The sequence below is a fragment of the Canis lupus genome, chromosome 8 (assembly GCF_003254725.2).
Source record: "Canis lupus dingo isolate Sandy chromosome 8, ASM325472v2, whole genome shotgun sequence".
Taxonomy (NCBI): domain Eukaryota; kingdom Metazoa; phylum Chordata; class Mammalia; order Carnivora; family Canidae; genus Canis; species Canis lupus.
The window spans coordinates 6,978,913-7,002,067 of record NC_064250.1 but is presented as its reverse complement, the minus strand read 5'-3'; the positions used below and the strand labels follow the sequence as shown (position 1 = coordinate 7,002,067).

Below are 23,155 nucleotides of genomic sequence, written 5' to 3'. Positions count from 1 at the left end.
CTCTCTCTCTCTCTCTCTGTATCTCTCATGAATAAATAAATAAAATATTTTTTAAAAAAGGATTTTTTAAGTATATATGACAGTCATACATCTAAATACCGTATCTTTAATTGCTGCATATGATTTAAAACAACTTTTTTGCCAAGGCTGATCCTTTGATTCTAAAGAAGTGTATTTGGATGATAATCCACATCAAAACTCTTAAGTGATTGATCCATCCCATAAAATAGTTATACTGAACTTTAATGCTTTTTAAATGTAAAATATGAGCTATACCATCAAGTAGCCGCAACTTAAAATATGAGATTTAGGGTATTTTTGGAAAGGATAGTGCATTGAAAATTTTTAACAGCATAAAATGCAAAATTACTTACCAAATATCATTTACATTGCTCAGTAATGTTACTTAATACATGATTATTGCATTAGAGTATTTTAAGAATGTTATCCTAAATGCTCTTAGTTTAAAGAGAAAATATTTATAAAAATACTGATATTTTGAAAGTGTTATAATCTTGTTTTAAAGATATGTGGTAAATACACAAATATTTATGGTAATTAAATAGATCCATATGCATATACTTATATGAGTATTACAGAGAGCTGGTAAGATCTCATTCTTCATTTCTTAAATATTTAAATCTTCATATAAGAAGAACAATTCAGGGATCCCTGGGTGGCGCAGCGGTTTAGCGCCTGCCTTTGGCCCCAGGGCGCGATCCTGGAGACCCGGGATCGAATCCCACGTTGGGCTCCTGGTGCATGGAGCCTGCTTCTCCCTCTGCCTGTGTCTCTGCCTCTCTCTCTCTCTCTATCTCTCGAATAAATAAATAAAATATTAAAAAAAAAAAGAAGAACAATTCATATTGGACTGTCTGAATATGCAGAATGATTCAGGATGGGAATACAAAAACAATTGCTAGGCAAAAAGCAAAAAGGAAAAAGAAAGAAAATCAAATAGTAATTTACAACTTCTCATTATGATTAATAGTTCTACTGTATCCTCAAATGTAGTGCTGGATAAAATATTAGATGTACTTGATAATTATTTATATTTACTACACTTTTATAATTGATGCTAAGCATTTTCTTGAATTGTCTAATTGTCTTCTATCACAAGTTATTCATTAGAACATAAATCTAAAACACAGATTTAATATGATTTACATTGCATTGTCATAACACAACAAAAACCGTTTTTTTTTTTCCTAGAGGGAACTAGTTACAAACACGGAATTATAATTTTGAATCATAGTTAGAATTAGAATGCTGCTTATCCTGAAACATTTATTCTTCTATTGCTTTAATATTGGTTTATTAGCAATTATTAGAATATATTAAATAGTGGCAATAGGGGAGCCCCGGTAGCTCAGTGGTTTAGCGCCACCTTCCGCCCAGGGCATGATCCTGAAGACCCGGAAGCCTGCTGCAGGATCCCTGCGTGGAGCCTGCTTCTCCCTCTGCCTGTGTCTCTGCCTCCCTCTCTCTCTCTGTCTCTCATGCATAAATAAATAAAATATTTTAAAAAAATAGTGGCAATATAAGCTGTAAATAAATCTACATTATTTGAATAGGCTGTGGTTTTCCTAATAAAAAAAAGTAAGTAGTGTTTGCTATATACTATTTTTCATTAATATAGTTGCAAAGGAGATTCAATTAAAGCAAAATATTCTGACTATATAAATTCCAGCTAGAATAAAGATCAAAAGTTGTACTCATTACAACTATTATAATTTGAACAAAAGGCAAAAGGACAATCAAGATCCAAACACAAGAGACTCAGGTTAGTATGGTAATAGAAAGTATTGGTGTCAAGGTCCTATGCCAATACAGCTACTAAAAATATGTGAAAAACTTGCAATTATTTTATTCCAATCTGAGACAAACTTCCAAAAGAGGAATACTACTATTAATAAGTTTTTCCCTTTGGCATCTGCCTTTTCAGAGAAAGTATCTTCTCAGTGTGCCTGGTCTAATATTTTATCTTGGTTTGACTCTTTTTCTTATTTGCCAAGGTATACAGGATTTTACTTTAAATTGATTAACCAGGTAGAGGGAATAACATGACAGCTATAATCACAACAATAAGGATACAGCCAATAAGGATCAAGGTAAAGGATATTCCAGGTAAAGAGGATAGCTTGTTCAAAGGATTTAAGATAGAAGCTATGTATATTCATGAAATTAGAAAAAGAATAAAAAAATCATACTGAATCTGGTATTAGTAGTACAGTAAAGGTAAGAGAAAGAGGGTGTAGAGGTTGGAAAGGTGATAATTATTTTCTTAGGTTTATTATTATTTTGTACAGAAGTGTGATTTTTGTTTTTTAAATGCAAGTCTGTTATGCTGAGAACAAATTGTAAAAAGATGGGCAAGAGGGGAATCAGGAAATCAATTAGGAAACAATTGCTTTGTTTTATGCAAAAGATAAATGTAGTAGTTCTGACTAGCTGGCAGTGGTAGAGAAGAAAGAAATAGAAACTGATGGAATGAGAAAAACAAAGGAAATAAGACTGTAAAGGGGACAGTTTGAATGGGACTGTAAAATCATTTACTGAGAGAAATATAGATGTGAAAGAAAACTATAAGAAATCAAGTTCTTTTTTTAGAACATGCTAAATTTGAGGTGAATATTAGATAACAAAATGATGTGGCCTAATATACAGCCTGGATATATGAATCTGTAATTCTAGGGAACAATCAGAGTCAAAGGTACAGATTTGAGAGTAAGTCTCTCTCACTCTTCACTTACCCTTCACTCACCCTTATTCCTCATCTGGAGATGTATCATTTCAGCTTTGAAGTAAATTGATCTTTTCAACAATTACATTCTGTTCTTTGCCAACACTGCCATAATCACAATAGTTTGGTGATTAGTTTTGATAGCTGATAAAATAAATCTCTAGTTTTTGCCTTTTTCAAAACCATCTCTGCTATTTTGTTCCTTTGCAGTTTCATACCAATTTTAGAAGTAGCTTGTCCTACAAATTTAGGTTCTGCATATTTTTTGTTATATTAATTCTTAAGTACTTGTTATATTTGATATTATTTAAAATTACATATTTTATCAACATATACATGAAAGAAATTGTATATAAGCTATCATTTTAGTTGGTAAGTTTTTTACTAAAACACGTTTTAAAAAATCTTGTTTAAAAACTAAGATTCTGAAACACATAGCAAAGGTACTCAGTGACATTATTTTAATATACTTGCCCCCTTTTTCATTGAGTAGAACCCACTATCAGGCTTAATTTGTGTGGTGCCAGAGGTTGAACATTCATTTACTTCAACTGAAACTTTTAAAAAATGCAGTCTCATTACAGACAATTTAGAAAATACAAGTAAAAATTCTTATAGTCTCATCAATCAAAGACAGTAACATTTAACTGCATTTAATCTTTATGTTAGTTTTTCTACTCATCTCTTGGTTTTCTTTTGATGTGTTTCTATGTATTTCTTTCACTACTAAAGTAAAATATTTTTCAACTTAATGTATGAATACTCTAATTTCCCTACTAAACTTAAGGGTAAATACTTGAAAAATCTATCCAGAAACTTATATCAATAAGACTGACTCACTAGGCAATGAAACAAAAATGTGAATATCCCTCAATTTTATAGATTTGCCTGAATTATATATCTAATTTCAATTCACAACTCTGTGTATGTATGACATGTCACCCAGAACACTTTCAAACCCCCTTATTTTTAGATATCCTTTTCATTATCCATGACTATGTAAAGGCATTTATGTTCATGTTAAGCAGGTGTGACATATTATCTAGACAATAAAAAAGATAAACATTAAACTTTTTGAATGTCAGCAAGTGTCCAATCAGGAACCAAATAATTTAAGACCTAAAAGTCTAAGAAATTAGGAGGTTAGTTGGAATGGGTGTTCTCCAGAGAAAAGAAAGATTTAGAAGTGCCATTTCAGACTTTCACCTATATTCCAACCACCCTGCCACTGGCTGACTGCCTTGTTGCCTGTCATCTGATTTTGATCTCTCCCCCACTAGTATACAGAGTAGATTAAAAGCAGGCAAGATTTCATTTGGAATTTGTTGGGTCAGTTTATTTGATGTTGAGATAGAATGGTAAAGACCTGGTAGTAATACTGACATAATATAAGAAGTTTTACATCTTTGATTGGCTTTCAGCCATTACAGCAACAATCTCCATCACTGTGTTATAAATTTTGGATGCAGCTATCTAACAGAAGGCTAACGGAGATTATGAAGAGACAACTGTTTGGCTCATTATAAAGTCAGATGTGTTCTTTGGCATTTGAGTGGACAGCAGAGACTTTGACATTAACACATGGCTCATTAGGAATGAATTTGAGCTTGGCCTTTTGCTGCACTTAAAACAAAATATCTACTATAGAAAAGTAACTCCTTTAAAATGCCGATACAATGTCTTAAACGTACATAGCTGTAATTTAAAATGAAGGCACTATTCCTCTAGGCATTTGCCATTAAGAGCACAGTGCGTGTCTTAAAATTGTGAAGAAAACAATGAAACAGCAGAAGATCATGTTCCTTTTATCTTTCTTGTTCCTAGTGACAAATACACTGACTTTTCCTGTTCCTCCTAACTGTTTGTCATGTTCTAGAAGAGGCCATCTTGTAGTTTTGTGATAGGGTCACGTTTACAGCATTACATAGTAGTTAATGGTCAGTTATCACTTTTATGATAAATTTGATTTTGCAACTCTGCTGATTCAATTTTCACCAAGCTGAAACTTGAAACATAAAGCAGTATACTACCTTGAACCTACAAAGCAGAATAGTCTTTGATATTAAGGCAGCTTAGTAATGTGTATTTAAAGCAGTGTGTACACTATTAACACAGTGTTTAACTCACAGTGTTTATCAGCTTTGCTTTCTTCTAACTGCATCATTTTTGTTGCTTCAAATACTTTCAACTTCGTACAATAAAATACGGAGTGTTTTATTCTTAAATAATTTGAATGCCACTTTCATTTAATTTTTTTAAAAGATTTTATTTATTTATTCTTGAGGGAGAAAGAGAGAGAGAGAGGCAGAGACACAGGCAGAGGGAGAAGCGGGCTCCATGCAGGGAGCCCGACGCGGGACTCAATCCCAGGACTCCAGGATCACACCCTGGGCCGAAGGCAGGTGCTAAACTGCTGAGCCACCGGGCTGCCCCACTTTCATTTAATTTTGAACAAGTCTGTTATAATCTGTTTTGCTGATCTGAGAATTTAAGATTATAAACAAATAAATGCTGCTTTCGTAAACTATGTGTATCAAAAATATGCACGGAGTCAATTGAGAGAAGTGTCTGCCAGTCCTGTCAGTTATGATGAAAATTACAATTTCCTCATTCTTTCAGATATGTTTGTAGAAGCAAATATGATGCTCAAGAAAAAAGCACATCTATCAAATATTTCATGGACAACATGACATGACTAAAAGCTTCAGAACTTGAGTAATGCTGAAACGCACAAAATGGGTTCACATATTTTTGAACCTTGAAGATTTTAAATGATAAAGAAAAGGTAATACAAACAGTTCACAAAGCAAACAAAATAATAGATAAAATGAATCTCTCTAAGAATAGTTTGAGACTAACCCAGCATCCACAACGCCCTGTTCTGCTGCTTACTACGGGTAGGGCCTCAAAGAAGGCATATTTCATACTGCAAATGATCAAATGCTCTGCTAGGGGGGCGTGGACTAGGAATATAACAGAACTTTCCTAAAAGGCCTGTCTCATGTTAAACTGACATATATCCTACCCAGAATGAATCTATATTGTTTTATTCGTGTATTCCTTCATGTTTCCTCATACATAGGAAAACTTAGATATTTTTAAGGAACTCATTACCTTTTATATTACTTTATGTTTTTACAAGTTTATTTTAAAAATACATGATTGACCATGAGTAAACATCAGAATATGAAATGAAAATAACTACATAGTTAAATAGCAGTGAATTGGAATCAGGCTAAGTGTCTTTTAGGTATGTCCCATGATCAACTATTTAAGCTGAGTCTCCCTCTCTCTCTCTTTTTTTATTCACCTGTAAAATGAACAGAATTACATTTGCCTTCCAATCTGTGAAGAACAAAATAGAAAGCCTATAATAACATTTTTTGTACAAAATTTTATTATTTTTTAAATTTGTTTTTATTGAAGTTTAATTTGCCAACATATAGTATAGCACCCAGTGCTTATCCCATCAAGTGCCCCCCTCAGTGCCCATCACTCAGTTACCCCAATGCCCCTCCACCTCCCCTTCCTCAACCCTTTGCTCGTTTCCCAGAGTTAGAAGTCTCTCATGGTTTGTCTCCTCTCTAATTTTTCCTCACTCAGTTCCCTATAATAACACTTTATAAAAATTACAAATATACACAGTTTGGGGAAATGGTATGCATTTAGAAAATCCAAATTTGAAAAAATAATTAGAAAGCATTTATGAAATTTAATGATAGTTGAAATTCTCAGTAGAAAGTGCCTGTCTTTATTAGATATAAATTTACCTTTTTGCAGTAAAGGAAATGCATCTTAATTAAATAGGTGGAAATGTTTTTACTTCCCCATGCTTATTATTTCAAAGGATCACCATCAATTGAGAATTCTAAGTCTGAGCTAAACTCTCCTGAGCTAGAGATCCACGTGCCCCTGACCTCAAACATGTGCTGAGTTCTCAAGTAAAGGAGGATACTCTGAAGAATTATTCATTCTCTGAGATTTCTGGGTCCTTCTGACCAACTTAGATCATTCCTCATTGAATAGATGTCTTATAAGCAAAAGAAACATTCTGATTTAACCCTGTTTTGTATACATAGACAATATGTCTATATTGCTAGTTCTACATAAAATGTACAGAGAGAATAAATAGTTTGAAAATATGCCCGACCCAATTATTTTAAATAGATTTTAGATTTGGATTTGGAGAATATAGAGTAAAGCCGGTAAAAAGTCAACATAAGAATGAGAGAGAAAGAGAACCAGTGAGAATGTGCAACTGAAGAAGGATTTCATAACTAGGTCTAGGAAACTGGGTAAAATACTTATAATTATCACAGACAAGTATTAGAATAACTGTACTGAAAAGAATGCAAGATTCTCCTGTTACCTGTCAAATGTTTACTCAATTCCTAGTGTGGAAGCAGGAGGAAGATGATGTAAAATGTCTCATTTGTAATAATTCCAACATTGAAAGAAATATGGATTTAAGGGAATGACTGTTAAGAAATCACTTTTCTATTGAGTACAGCAGATAACTATATTCAATTTAAAAAAGTCTTTCATCAATGGTTTTGGCAACACTGCCATACACATATATGTATGCGCACACATGCACACAAACTTTTGTTCATTTAATTTTTTCCAATTATCATTTGATTAAAATTTAAAAGATCAGTAGTTTACATGCAAATAATGGAGATGTCACTTATGTGGCACTAAGAAAAATGGAGTCCTCAACTGAGCCTTTTCACATTCCCCAGAGATTGTCCTAATTTTCTGCAACATAGCCTGTAAACTCACTACTGCAATAAGTGAATTCACATATCAGTAGTGCTTTAGAAACAGCTTTAAATTTGCTGCACTTCTTACCTAGCCCCCTTCTGGATCTTCAGCTCCCAAAATGCACATTATATATCTTCTAATGAGTTTCAGGGGAAAAAATCTTATCTGAGTTCTCCAAGGTGTATAAGGATGCTAAGTGACTCTAAAAATGATCTGGGGTTATATACACATGTGAATTTTAGGAATAGTAAAGTTTCTCAAAGTAATTATTGTAGAACAGTTTATTGTACCTAGGTTTGCTACTATATGCAGTCTCTTATTTATCCCCAGTTCAATTCATTAATACTCCAAAATTTAAAATTAAGAGAACAACAAAAGGCTTGCAAAATAATCCTTCAGACTTAAGTCACATATACGATCACTTCTAGAAATGAAAGGGTGGAGATGATTCTCAGCACACAGGATATTTTTGGTTTTAAGCTTCAGGTCTTCATTTCTGCTTGACTATCAAATTCATTTTTATTTGTGAAGTCTTCATTTACAAGTATATAGAAGTACTCAGTTTTATACTGTTAGACACATTTGCCACATTCTTTTTTGCTTGTTCTGGACAGTGCTTTCTATCTTTTGGAATTACATTTGAGGAGAATCTATATCCCCATCATTTCTCTAACAAGGGACACTTTAAATAGACATTGGTTGCTGGTGAAATTGTAAGCAGTGACCTCTGAATGTCCTAAAGGAAAGAGCTCTCATCCATTGCCAGAAAAGGTCTCTCAGGGATATTTCTATTTGTATTTGACTAGATTTCTGAGCCTAAGAATCTTTGTGCACCACAGCGAAGGTTATCCCTCCTGGTATAATCATCCTATCAAACACTCATTTATCCTGAAGAATACTGTGCTGCTGTCTACATTTAGTCTCAGAGTAAGAATGAAGTCATTTCTCATGAAATCCCTTAATAGATATCTCTAAAACTCATTATTTTTTATTGTAAATAAGGTGCTAGGCAGTAATAAAGCATGATATAATGTAAAATATGTTAATGTTTTGTTAAGTCTCTAGATGGTTTTGTACCTTAAATCCTATCTTTCAGAAAAAGTTTCTTATATTTAAACAGGGCTCAAAATTATGTTGTTCAATAATTTTACTTTCATGGGTATATGATATAAAAGACAAAAAAAAGGAGTAAGAAATGGGGATTTTAAACAGCAGGTATACTGTCTACATTGATATTCTGCTGAAGAGAAAGAATAATTTCCCTACAAGGTAAGTTCTCAGTTTAGTGAGGGATCAAACCTGATATTTGAATACAGCATTTGAAAAACCATCCATCCACAAGAAGAAAATCAACTATAAATAAAAAGTGAGTCATCATTTGAATATCCATACACATATAGATAAATTTCAATGTCTCTATTTCAGAATTTATAGTATGGAAAGGGTCAAGTAATTCTCTTCATACAGCAAAATAATTGAACTCATTCAAAAATTTATGTTTTACAAAATAGCTTGAGGTATTTGCAAGATGGTTTTGTACTTTGATCAGATTTGTATAAACTGCAGAATAGTTTAAAAAAATTAAACTGTTGTTTAGTTCATCTTTTTTAATTACAAACTTAACTCTTGCAATCTAGCTAGACTTGGAGGGAAATAAGGAAAATATGGAACCCAAAGAACTGCAGTGACAGCACAAAGATAGACTACTGAGAGCAGATAGAGGTGGAGGGGTGCTCTCCTGAGCCACAAAAGGAACAATCTGATGGCTGAGATAAAATAGAAGTCAAATTTTTTAGAGATGGTCATAGTGGTCAGCAGTGATCTTGCTGATCTTGCCATTCATGAACTTGTGACAGCATTCTAGCCAATCTTAAGGGTTAACTTGCTGACTTAACGCCCTTGATCCATAACAGGAGTAACTTTCTTTAAGATCTGGAGACTGCTGGCCTTGAGGAGTGAAGAATTAGAACTTTCGCATACCACAGAGGAAAACAAGTCTGTTTGAACTTGCCTCAGCTTTCTGATTAGCCCAGCAAAAAAATTTTAGCAAAATGTCTTTTTCTGTTAGGTGACACAAATGATTTTCCTGACCTCCCTTTGTGTATCTGTAGACCTTGTCCTCTTTTGCAGAAAGTACAGATTATTCCTGTACATCACAAAACAAGAATTGAACCCTCTTTCACAACCCTTGAGCACTGAGATAATGTTTGTACCTGGCATCATTAAGTCTGCACATGATCAAGAAATGTTATATAGGACACTGCAGTCTCTTGGCTAAACCCCTTTATAAACTCCCAGGCCAGGCACAAACCTGAGATGGAGATGGCTTTTGGACAAGAGTCTGCATTCTCCCGAGGAGGTCAGCATCCTGAATAAAGCTTAAATTCCTTTCCAATCACAATATGTCTCTTGAGTAATGATCTTCTAAGTAACCAGTAGCCATACTTGGGTTCAGTAACACCCAATGTGCTCCATGTCTTCGACAGCATTTTATGTACTCCTTCACCTTGCAAAAGAACACATTTACCATTCCAACCACTCAGTCTTAACAATGCAGATGAAAAACTGGAAACTGTGTTGGGTCCAGCATTTTCCATAGACAAGATGCCAGGGAGGACCCCATGCTTCAGGATGAAATTCTCATCAAATTTTTCCCCACAGGTGGATTTGCCACCAGAGTGCCATTAGGGTATGAGAAGTCACCACCTTGGCACATAAACCACAGAATACTACTGTGAAATCAGGAATCCTTAGAACTTTTCTTCCTGGTACTCAGAGCACAAGTTTTCTGCTATCTTTAGAACACTGACTTTGAGCTGAGCCCAAAGGAGATATGGTCCAAAGACTCACTGTTTATGATGTTGGGGATGAACATGATGGAGTTGATCAAAGTTAGGTGACCCAGTAGTGTGGTTGTGCCTCCTAGGGGTGGCAGCAGCATTTGCAAAACCCAAAACAGATAAATTTGCAATTGAACTCTTCATTCAACTTTTCCTTCCCACATGTTCCATCACATCTTCCAGAATAGTACCCTTGTATCCTATGGCCTTAATACTCTCTTCCCTTCTAGTCATAAAAGGAAAACTAATTTGATTTGATCACATTTCAATAACTTTTTTTTAGTTTTCAAATATTTCCTCATTTATTTTTCATGAATGTCATGGAAGAAACCAACAGCTTCTGCTGTTTTCTCTACTCCTTGAACATACATTCCCCAGGTTCATTTGCAGGTATGTGCAGGCATAAGACTTGATTACTATCCAGAAATGGTAATGAAAGTGTTGTGTATCATTTTAAGGCTCTAGACCATAAAATTATTTGATTTTCTCTGTGTTATTCTTTCTCTGTCAAGGTAGCATAGAAATGCTCATGCTGACCACAGAGACCACATGCTAAGAAAGGCAAAGAAGACTCCAACAGCATCCATTCCTGAATGACCATAGAGGACTCTTTCCGCTGATCTATCTTTGGGTAGTTATATCACAAATCATAAAAGTCTATTCTGGTTCATTATCCACTTTCTCGGCAATATATTTCAATAAGTAGATTATGTCACTTTATCTAATACACATGCCCATAGTTTATATATGGTAGAATTTCAGACACCCACACTTTCATGGAAAGATGAAATTTTATTTAACAATTCATCCTTGATAATTTTCCATACTAGTATGAAAAAAAAATAGTTCATTGTTCTTAAGGCTGTACAATATTTTATTTTGCTATATTTTATTTCACTAGTTTCCTGTTGATAGAAATATATTTCATTCTGCTATATATTAAATATATGCAATGCTTACTGAAAATACTTCTTTTTATACCATAATTTTATCATCTCTGACTTTTTTAAATTTATATTACATCACTTGGCTGAATTTTAACATTTTCATTTTGTTTTTCAGGAATGCTTGGATGATACCATCTTTGAGGGCTTTATGTGTTTGCAACTGTCTTCTTTATACTTAAATGAGAACTTGGCTGCCCTCCCCTCAACTCCTTCAAAAAGAAGAAATACTTGGTTCATGATCATTTTCCCTTAAGATGTGTAAGCTCCTTAGTCACCTTATATTGAATATAGATCTTTTCCTTTTTTTTTTTTTTTTTTTTTGCCTGAATACTCATAGGACTTTTGCTTTACCTTGGTGAGAATTGAAAGTAGAGATCTCTGAGATTTCCAAGGACATACTTTTTTACTCTATTAGTTCAATACTATACAAGGATATCAGATAAAGCACAGAGCATTCTATCTACTCTCTTTGGACAAATATGCCATTTGATATGGAGATTAAGATTTTTACCTTAACACTATAAGTGTTAATAATTTTTAGGTACGTCAATGATGCCAAAATTGTAAAAATTTTTTGCCTAATTTCTTTATATATCACCATCTCTTACATGGTACATGTATTTATTTACATGTATTTATTTACTTATCAATCTAGGTTTCATCTACTGCAAATTATATGATTTTTCAAACTTGGCAACCATTTTCTTAACTCAGTTTTAAGGTGTTTCCTTCCTAACCCTTATTGCTCTAATTTGTTTCATTTATTTTATGTCTTTATTTAGATTTTAAATATCTTTCACTAAAGTGAAAACTTATTATTTCCTACTATCATATTCTTTCTTCTTGGTTCTCAATTATTTCTCATTGCCTTCATTTTCTTAAGAGTCATATTTTCTATTTTATGATGGGGGTAGTATTTGATTCTTGTGTTATAGAAAATTCTATGTATATTATTTTTACCATTTATCTACATTTTGTCCATTGTATTTATCTTGCCTACTATCTATCAGTAGAGCTATTTTATGGTGTGCTGTCCTTATTATTAATATTTGGAGAAGTAAGTTCCATCAAGACCAATAATTTGCCTAAGAATAATATGATAAAAGATAATTGGGGGAATAAACTGGAGACAATAAGGAATAAGGAAGATACCTCCAAAACATGCAACTGTAGAGCAGAACTCACTAAAGAACACCCCCAAAAAGATAGGTCATCTTTTTTCTGTAGCACTATCCCTAATCATAGTAATGACTTAACATTAATGCAGGATTAGAAAAAAATCTGGAGTAATACTCTAAATGTGTAGAACGGTTTCTTTTAAATAAATTTATATTTTACAAGGCTCTAGGCCATCATATAAGTCCTCATATAAGATTCCTGAAAAATCTATCCCATCAATTCCTTAGATGTGCCCTATATAAATTATTAAGGAAATATACTTTGATTTTCAGTATCCTGGAAGACAAGAAGAGCAAAATGCAAGTATAGTAAATACTTTAACTCCCTCATAATTTCTACACCCAAACCTAGTAACTCCATAGCACTTACACTTGTATTATGACCTGTCTTCCGGTTGGATGTGCAAGTTCTAAAGCTAGTTTTTTAATAGTTTAATCACTTGATTCATATACCTTTCAAAAATGATTGTGGACACTAAGTCAGATTTCCACCAAAATATCATGATATGCCTTGTCCATTTTATTAATGTATTTTAAGAATTAATTAGTAATAAGTTTTCAATTCCCTTGCCTTGGCTTTATGCAGTTTATAAGTGATTTCACAGCTTCCAGATAATTAATTCTGCTACTATCCTTTGATCTTTAATCAACATTTCACATTCCTCTGTTTATTTCTAATGGTACCCTGCAGCTTTTAAATTTACTCTATTCCCACTTTATTTTCAAGGCCTAAAAACAAAGCTTAATTTTCTATGTGTAACAACAGGGAACAAAACACCTATGCCTCAAATTCAACAACAAAAAAATGAAGTAAAATAACAATGATAATAAATAAAATAATTTAAGAGAAAATACAAAAAAAAAAAAAACCCACAAATTACCTTCTACCAAGTCCTTAGAATCTCATTCACTGCTTTTACTGAAATTTTCCATATTATAGTAAGTTTTACTATAATTCCACAAAATATTACAAAAGGTAAAAATTTAAGATCTTAAGATAATAAAAATATCTTGTACCCTTAGTATCTAAAATATGTCAAAAAAGCTACGAAGTCTAAAACATTTCAGATAATTTGAGGCATATTTTTATCTTGATACAAAGACCCATAAGGCATACATAATATTCCCACATCCCTAGTTAGTGCTATATTGTAGTATGACTTCCAATATAAAATAAGATGACAGGGGCACCTGAGTGGCTCAGTCAGTTAAGTGTCTGCCTTAGGCTCAGTTCATCATCCCAGAGTCCCAGGATTAAGCCCCATATTGGTCTCCCTGTTCAGCAGGAAGCCTGCTTCTCCCTTTCTCTCTGCCATTCCCCCTGCTTGTACCCTCTGACTCTCTTTCTGTCAAATAAATAAATAAAAATCTTTTTTTAAAAAGATAATAAAATTTTTAGTTTTCTGCTAGATAATTGATAACTAATGTAGACCAAGATCAAACATTTTATACAACAATACACAAAAAAATCATATAAAGTTTTTAGAAAGTGAATGACATGACTCTGTAGGTTGGAAATATAGTACATTAGTGTTATAAATATAAAAGCTATTTTGAGTTTAAACATGAGAAGATTCTACTTACAAAATGTTTTACTAAATGGTAAATAAAAAGTATTGTAGTATTGAAAAAAACTTATTTTTAAAGTTAGATTAATGCATTCACTAACTTTCAGGATGCTAAAATACAGTACCTAATTATGAAATCTACCTAACTAGAGATAGTGCTAAAATAGAAAGATTTGCGTTGAAAGAGTGTGGAGCTGAACTCAACCAACTGAATTATCATGGTATTTTCTTAAAAAAATCACTTAGTTATGAAAAAGAAATTTATTTACAAAATAGGTAGAACTACAGTACCAAATATAAGAATAGAGAAATGATGGTAACAACTTACAAAACTTATAACTGCCCGACTTACCATAGTATTTTATATAAATTGTACTTGACTTCACCCATTTATTTTTTAGACACAATGTTTGTCTTCATATCTCCCTCTATATCTAGGCTTAAAAAGAACACAGGGAATTTTAATTTTAAAATATCAGTGAAAGGGCAGCCCTAGTGGCTCAGCGGTTTAGCGACGCCTTCAGCCCAGGGCAGGATCCTGGAGATCCAGGATCGAGTCCCACGTCGGGTTCCCTGCATGGAGCCTGCTTCTCCCTCTGCCTGTGTCTCTGCCTCTCTCTCTATGTCTCTCATGAATAAATAAATAAAAATCTTAAAAAAAAAAAAAGAATTTAAAAAAAATAAAATATCAGTGAAAGACTTTCTAGGTACAATGGACAATGAAACAATTAACATTTCTAATTGATAACTTATTACTAATTAACAATGGAAGTCCAACACTCTCACTGAAATAATCATATTAATATTTGAATATACACAGATATAGATAGATAGATAGATAGATAGATAGATAGATAGATAGATAGAAAGATACAATGAAGGCTTGGAGATCTGATGACATCAAAGATTTAGAGTGCTAAGATCTCAGAAAAATAGGATATCAACCATAAATAAGTCAATTTTGCCATAAGGGTTGTAATCTGTTTTTGGCAAATCTAAGCAAAAGGCTACGACTAAGGGAAAGATGGGCCAACAGAGGTTTTTTGCAGACTTATAAGATTCAGAAGGCAAAAATTAGAGTTCTGGGCTACAAAAGCACCTAGTACCTATGGGGCCAAGCTCCTAAAGAGAAGAGAAGCATGGTGGGCAGCTGGGTAGCTCAGTTGATTAAGCATCTGCCTCTAGCTCAGGTCATGATCCCAGGGTGCTGGGATTGAGCCCTGCATCAGGCTCCTTGCTCAGTAGGGAGCCTGTGTCTCCTTCTACTCTTCCCATTTGGACAAGTGCATGCTCACATTCTCTTTCTCTCCTGTTCAGAAAGAATGAAAGAAAGAAAGATGAATCCTTTATTTTGGTTTTTTTTCCAAATTCAAAATATATAAAAAACAACCAGAGAAATAAGAAACCGAAATCTAAATATAAATGAAACTAAAACAATGGAGATTTTCAGCAGTTTCACCATTTTGAAGTGACAAAATAGGAATTCAGAAAGCAATCCCTGAAAATACCATAGGGTCAGTCAGAAACCCTTTAACTGGGCAAAACTCACATCGATCAAATTATATTAAGATTACAAGTGAGTTTGGGGCTATAAAATCAAGTAATGAGCCATGGAGAACCCAAATATTCATATTTAACATGGACATTAAAAATAACAAATATTCAACAATAAGTTCAATATCTGTAATGAGGATCTTGACTCCATTTTTTCATGTTTGCTCATAGCTTTGAAGCCTCACTCCTTCCTTTTGTGCCCCACAACTGGATCACCTGTTATGACATTAAATGTGATACGATCCAAAGTACAATGAGGATTCAGGATTTAAAAGTTCTCAAATAACCTGATCCAGATGTTTTCATGCCAAATGTGATGAACCCTATTTTTTCAATAAGAAGCCCTCTTAGAATAGATCTACTTGAGTTGAGAATTCATCCCGTCTGAAGTTCTGCTTCCCTTTGTAATTAAACTCATCTCAACCTCTTTCTGCATCCAACTGTAATAAATGAGAGCCTCAAGCTGCCAAAAAGGACTTCTGGCTTTCAAACTTTTTCTTAATTGGTGATTAATCAAGCTCACGCTTTTATCCTCTTTCTTCAATGCCTTGAGAGCACCCATCAGTAGCAGCTCAATTCTACAATACTTTAGTTCTTCCCCCTACTTCTCTAATACATTAGACATTGTATAGATAGTGCATTATTTTCTATCTCATTCAATACTAATAAGAGTTTTGACAATTACACCATTAGTTTTAAAAATCCCATGTTAGAGACTTCTTCCTAGAAACACTTCCATTACTAAATGTCTTAGATATACTCTCTGGAACAATCTCTGAGGTAGAGATTTGCAGGACAGAGGTTTCTTGGAGGATGAAACAGAAACAATATTTGAAGGGACTGAGGGATGCTAATATGAGTACAGGAAGATATTCAACAATAATATGTTGCAACAGAAGTCCCTGATGATTCCATTTCTCTGAAGGGACACATATATGTACAGTCAGCAGCCAATATTCTTTGCATCCGTGAGATTAAGCATCTCAAGTTCAAAGGGGATTTGTTTTTTTTTGTTTTTTTTGTTTTTTTTTTATTTATTTATTTATGATAGTCACAGAGAGAGTGAGAGAAAGGCAGAGACACAGGCAGAGGGAGAAGCAGGCTCCATGCACCGGGAGCCTGACGTGGGATTCGATCCCGGGTCTCCAGGATCGCGCCCTGGGCCAAAGGCAGGTGCTAAACCACTGCGCCACCCAGGGATCCCCTCAAAGGGGATTTGGATAGTACAACTTAGGATCCACTATATTACAATCATATAATTCCAACTTAATACAATTTTAAAAGAAGTAAAACTAATATATAGCACTAGAAATCAGGAGAGAAATTAACTTTAGGAAGATAATTGGAATAGGGCATGAAAGGAGTTTCTGTGATGTCGGTGATGTTCTATTCACAATATCAGTAATTATTACATGGGTAAATTCAATTTATGGAAATTCTTCAATCTATAAATGTATAAATTGTGTATTTTTCTATACATGTTATATTTCAACCTGAAATTTAGTTTAAAAAGTAACATGACACTTAGACACATAACTAAAAGAACTATTTTATAATTTAACTTTTGGTTTTACTTTCAAGTAAGTTTGTATTTTAGAATAATTTCATTGTACTCTTTACCTATAATTTAATATTCAATTTTCCATAGTGAATGTAGATAATTATTGGGTGGCTCAGCGGTTTAGTGCCACCTTCAGCCCAGGGCGTGATCCTGGAGACCCAGGATCGAGTCCCATATTGGGCTCCCTGCGTGGAGCCTGCTTCTCCCTCTGCCTATGTATCTGCTTCTCTCTCTCTTTCTGTGTCTCTTATGAATAAATAAAGAAAATCTTTAAAAAAATAAAATGTTCTTTTCCGAAATTATTAAAATAAGAAAAATACTGGAGTAACTACAAAAATGCCAATGACAACTGCTTTAAGAAATATACACCTTGATAGTTAAAAGTTATTTAGCTTAACCACTTTGTCTGAACAAGATTTAGGAGATGAAGTTGACTAGATTAAAGGAAAGGCAATATAATGGCTTGGTAATTGCCATACAAATACCCCATCATTACAGTGTGAATATGTGATTGCTTCTCTCCTTTAAAGAAGATTCCAGTTCACATGGTATTTACTTAGTGACTATTAAATGTAATTAGAGAGTACACTTCAGGAGAATAGAAACAAAGTAAAATTTGGTTCTATATGTACTCTAGGAGTTAATAGTTATTTTCCAAAAATCATTTTGTTTGGATATGAGTACACTGCTTGTCCCTATCCTTAACCAGTTAATATAGTTGCCACCGAATTTTTTTGATATGACATACTTGCTTAATACATTGCATATCTATTATTATTTGTTTTTAAGAGAAAGAGAGTGTGAGTGTTCGTGTGCACATGAGAATGGGGGTGGGAGTGGGAGGGAGGGGCAGAGGAAGAGGGAGAGAGAGAATCTTAAGTAGGCTCCATGCCTAGCACAGAGTCAGATGCGTTGCTTGATCTCATGACCTTGATATCAAGACCTAAGCTGAAATCAAAAGTTGGATGCTTAACCAACTGAGCCACCTAGGCACCCCTATATTGCATATCTTATTTTGAAAATATAAGAATATTGTAGCAGAGAAATAAAACTAAGGTGCTTATGAAATTTGTCAATGGCAATGATGTCACATGATAATTGTTACAGTTTTTATAATACATAGTGAAAAATACATAAACACTAAGACTCTATTAGCAGATATTCTGTGTTTGTGAAATATGTTTCTACTGTCTGCTAGAGAAGCCAGACTACATTTCCCAGCGTCCCTTACACTTAAATGTGGCTTTATGACCAAGTTCTGACCAAAGGATTTTCTTTGAAAAAGTACATCACTTCCAGGACTAGGCCAGAAAACAAATGTATCCAAGTAATTCCATACCTTCTCTTTCCCTAATTGCCATCCAGAAGCAGTCAAGTGATTAGAAGAAAATAGCAAAGACAAATATGAAAGGAGTCTGTCTAGATGACCAAGTCCAAGGCTATGCAAACACTGGAAATATTCACACCATACTTTTAGTGAGAAAAGAATATAATCTGCTGAGCCACTAAAATTCAGAGGTGTGTTTTTAAAATACTTACCTTAAACAATTAATACCCTAAATAATACAAAAAAAAAAACCTAACTATAATTAGTGTGCTGCCATTAAAAACTAAACTGCATGGCTTTTGTATAAGGCAAGAAAACAGATAACACAGTCTAAAACTCTAGAGATTTGTTACACTGTGACGAAACTTCCATCTGCCATGACTTGGAAGGCAAATCATATACCTAATAAAACTATTGCTCTAGAGAAAATGATTGGGAAAAGGCAGAATAATAAGTGTTGGTTACTTTGGCTGCCTTTAGGAAAGTGTTTCTAAAAAAAGATGATCTTACAAAGTTTTAAAAAATGGAGATTCAGGATTGGAAAGATAAGCATTTTAGATTCTTCTCTATAAACTACAATGTATGAGGATAAAAAAGTAAACAAAAATTATTTAAGGAAAATTAAATAGGTAAAAAAAGTTAAATACTTGAAAAAGAATAAAAAAGTGACAGAGTTGAGAAAATTGAAGTACTTAAGAACTTTGGGTTTTGCTTATTACCTCATTTTACTGGTTGGACTCAGATCAGGAGCTTAACAAGTTTTGATTGGAATTAGATAGCCAAAAGAAAATAAGAGTCTCTTGGAACTAATAGATATTGTATGTCAATTATACTTCAATAATACAATTTTTAAAAACCAAAAAATATGCAAGACTCTCATCCAAAATGTCTGCGGCTTTTCAAACCTAAAACAGAACTACCTAAACAATAAGTAAACTGCAAGCACATGTAGACCCCAATCAGAACATACTCTCCTTTGTTCATATAAGATATAATCAATAAAGAAGAAACCCTACAATGGTGGAGGTAAAGCCCTGAGAGAATGATTGATAGAGTAGGGATATTTCTCTCAGAAGTCAAAATCAGAGTCTAATCAAGGAAATTTCCTCACTTATTTCTACTACAAATATGAGCCTTTGTAACACATGTCCAGCAGGATATCAAACATTAAGATGTATTTGTAATGACACATCTTTCAGTTTCCTTCCTTTCCTTTCTTTCTTTCCTGGCCCTTCTCCACCATAATGTATTTGACAGATTAGGGGCAGATAATTTGTCTTTTCTGATTTAGTGATTGCTGGACCTGCTGGAGAGGCCACTCTATCACCCAAAAAGCCATAGGGTAAATGGAATAACAAGATAGGATGTTGGATTGTCTCCCAGGGTATGACCAAAGGAAATCCAATTGCTGGGTTTGATCCATAGAATTCTCCTCTGTAATCCTCCACACTTTGTCTTCCTTCATGTACTGCTTGCTGCTGATGATCCAGCAAAGGACAAGGCTACATAGTAAAAGTAAAAGGTAAACAGACTTTGAATCCTGAATGACCAGAATGAATATTGTCATCTGACTGTATACTTCAAAACTTGGACTTTTTATAAGAAAAAATTGAACCCATTTTATAGTAAGGAACAGAGATCTGGGGTTATTATAGAAGGCAATGTTGTTTATCCTAACTAATAAAGATCCATACTATAATAATAAATCTTATATATGACAATATATAACTTTATCCAAAGTTCAAAATAACCGTAGTAGTGATAGTAAGAAAAAAATTACAAAAAGAAATAGGCTTTGCATATTTGGTAATTCATTTATGTTCTCCTAGTTTGTTTTTATGTTGGATAACGAAAGAACTAGACTGAATCATCAAGGTTCTTTCCAGCACTAATAATCAATGATTTTATGACATCCTCTCTGGGATAGAATGGTGGCATATAATCATTTTTTAGAACTTCCTAATTCCATAAAACTGCATGGGTCACCCAAGGTGAAATTTGATATTTAGAAATCATGCCAAAATCCATGTAATTCATTTACTGTAAGTCCTATGCTTTATCACTAGCCAAGATTCAGACCTGGATACTACATATTCATGATTAATGTGTTCCTTTTTGGAGTATTTAAGGCTTTTTCTGCCAGCAATCTGACTTCACTGTTGAGTGAATGAATTATCAACATCTCTCTACCAGGACTGTGGTTTCTTTACATGCAGGTCATCTTAATATATGAACTAATTATATCCTACTAGAAAAGATTTTCAGAAAATTCCCTCTTTTTAAGAACTTGGTCTTTTTTTGTGCTATTAAAAAGATTTTCCATGATCTTGTTAGTCATAATAATAAGGATGCCTTCTTTTCAAAAGGTATCTTTCCTGGCTATTAGTAATTGTCTGGCCACTCATAGTGTCAGCCTCTGAGAGAATTCACTGGTATAATGAGTATACTAGGGATAGTACTACTTAGCAGCAAATGGATACAGCCTCTAAAACTGTGTACTGGCAATAGTCAGGAGGGAGAGTTTCAAGTAAAATTAATAGTCACCTTGTGCTTTTTTAAAAATCAATGTATTATTGAAATGGTATTCATTCAAGGTTGCACAGCTGGTTTAATGCTGATTATGCTTTAAGCCAGAGAGAATAATTAAATAGAAAAGAAAATGGTGTAAGGTTATTCATGACAGAAAAGATGCCAAAAACCTACAACAAAGGCCACTTGCTGATAAAAGAAAGAAGCTAAGATAAATTTAATGAAAAGCTATTAGTTTACAACTTTTTCTTCCCTCATTTAAAGGAGTTAGTTTTATAAAATATTATATAGACTTGGAGAGCTCTACACTTTAAAAACAACTCTAATACATTCTTATTGTTCTCATTTCTAGGGCTTATGTTTAGTGAGTAGGACATATAAAACCCAATTAAAGTTTAGCTTATGGGCTTTTTCATACATATGTTAATCAAATAAAACAATATCCTTAAAGAAAAGGACTCTTTTGGGCCTAGGGTAAAACATAAAAATAAAACAAAAATTTAAGAAAAACAATCCCATCATTAATTATTTTAATGGATATTCATGAAATAAACTTATACTAGATATTTATAGATATCTGTCTAGATAATTAGATAATCTTAAGGAAGTTGGATTTCATTGCAAATACTTTTAAAATTTTTATCAGCATTTGATTTTGTCATGTCCTTTTGTTAATGATGCACTGATACTAATCTTTTAAATGCCGAGCTTCTTTAAGCATAAAAATTAAAATGACTCAAACATTCAGACATCATTTTTAAAAAGCAGTATTAAGCTCATTCATATTGTAAATTTTTATTCGCATCTTTATAGTGTTAACATTATGGTACTTTTCACATGAAATGATTTTTTATTCTTTATGTTAGGTTATTTTAAAGGTATTCCCTTTCTGAATCCATTCCAAAAATGTATTGGTTTTGTTATTATTGGTTAATATCTGAGACCTTTGAACTGTTAAATGCACAGATATACATGAGTTAAAGGATTTCAGAATCTTTTAAGAATCAAGTTAAATTTATACAATCACATATGGACACATATATTTACATGGCCCGAGGTTTGGGGTGATTCTACATATCTGATGAAACCCCTACAATTTAAAAATTAAAAACCCAACTTCAATGGCCCTAATAAGTATACAGAAAACATTAATTCTCTCAGTGGATGGTTGCACAAGTGCATTTCGTAGAGGAATCACAACTGTTACATTTTCTTCTATGAATCTTAAATTCTCTAGGCAATAATACATTTTACTGAGATCTTCCGTACTGTCATTATATCAGATAAGAGTAAGATGTAAAAATGTCTCTTCACTTTAAAGGGGAAACAAATTTTGGGCTGGGATTTACTTTTTTTTTTTTTTTTTTTTTTAGATTTTATTTATTTATTCATGAGACACACAGAGAGAGAAAGAAAGAGAGACAGAGAGAGAGAGAGAGAGAGAGAGGCAGAGACATAGGCAGAGGGAGAAGCAGGCTCCATGCAGGGAGCCTGACATGGGACTCAATACCAGATCTCCAGGATCATGCCCTGGGCAGAAGGCAGTGCCAAACCGCTGAGCCACCCAGGCTGCCCTAGGATTTACTTTTTAAAAAAGAATTATTTCCATTGATTTTTCATTGGTTAGTATAGTTTTGCTCAGCATTTCCTGGTTGTTCAGTCTATCACAATGTGTAAAATATCATTGCTCTAATATCACAGCAAGTTTTCCAAGCAATTACATTTGAAACATAATTAAAACATGCTACTTAAACAAAAAAAAAAAGTATTTATTTGAGAGATAGAGGGAGTGAGAGACAGTGGGGAGAGGAGCAGAAGGAGAAAATCTTGAAGCCGACTTGCTGAGTGCCGAGGCAGACGTGGGGCTCGATTCCGGGACCCTGAGATCATGATCTGAGCCGATACCAGGAGTCAGATGACTGAGCAACCCAGACACCCCCATCCTATTTTTTAAAATTTCAAATGAATATTTTTTAAACACATTTATTTTTCCATAAGAGTTTAATTTACTAGTCATAACTGAAGAATGGATTTATTATTTTAGAATTCAGATTTTCATTTAAAAATTATTAATTTAAAGTAATATTACCTCTTAGCAGTTCACGTTTTCTCACAACTTTCAACTCCTCTTGAAAAAAAGCATT

General features: G+C 33.5%; 1 long non-coding RNA gene across 1 annotated transcript; it reads left to right on the top strand.

Moving 5' to 3' along the window:
• Positions 1–2,357: 2,357 nt before the first annotated feature.
• Positions 2,358–12,009, top strand: LOC125755537 (uncharacterized). Its single transcript, XR_007412252.1, has 3 exons — positions 2,358–5,528; positions 10,860–10,978; positions 11,410–12,009. It is a non-coding gene; the product is annotated as an uncharacterized LOC125755537 (long non-coding RNA).
• Positions 12,010–23,155: the final 11,146 nt, after the last annotated feature.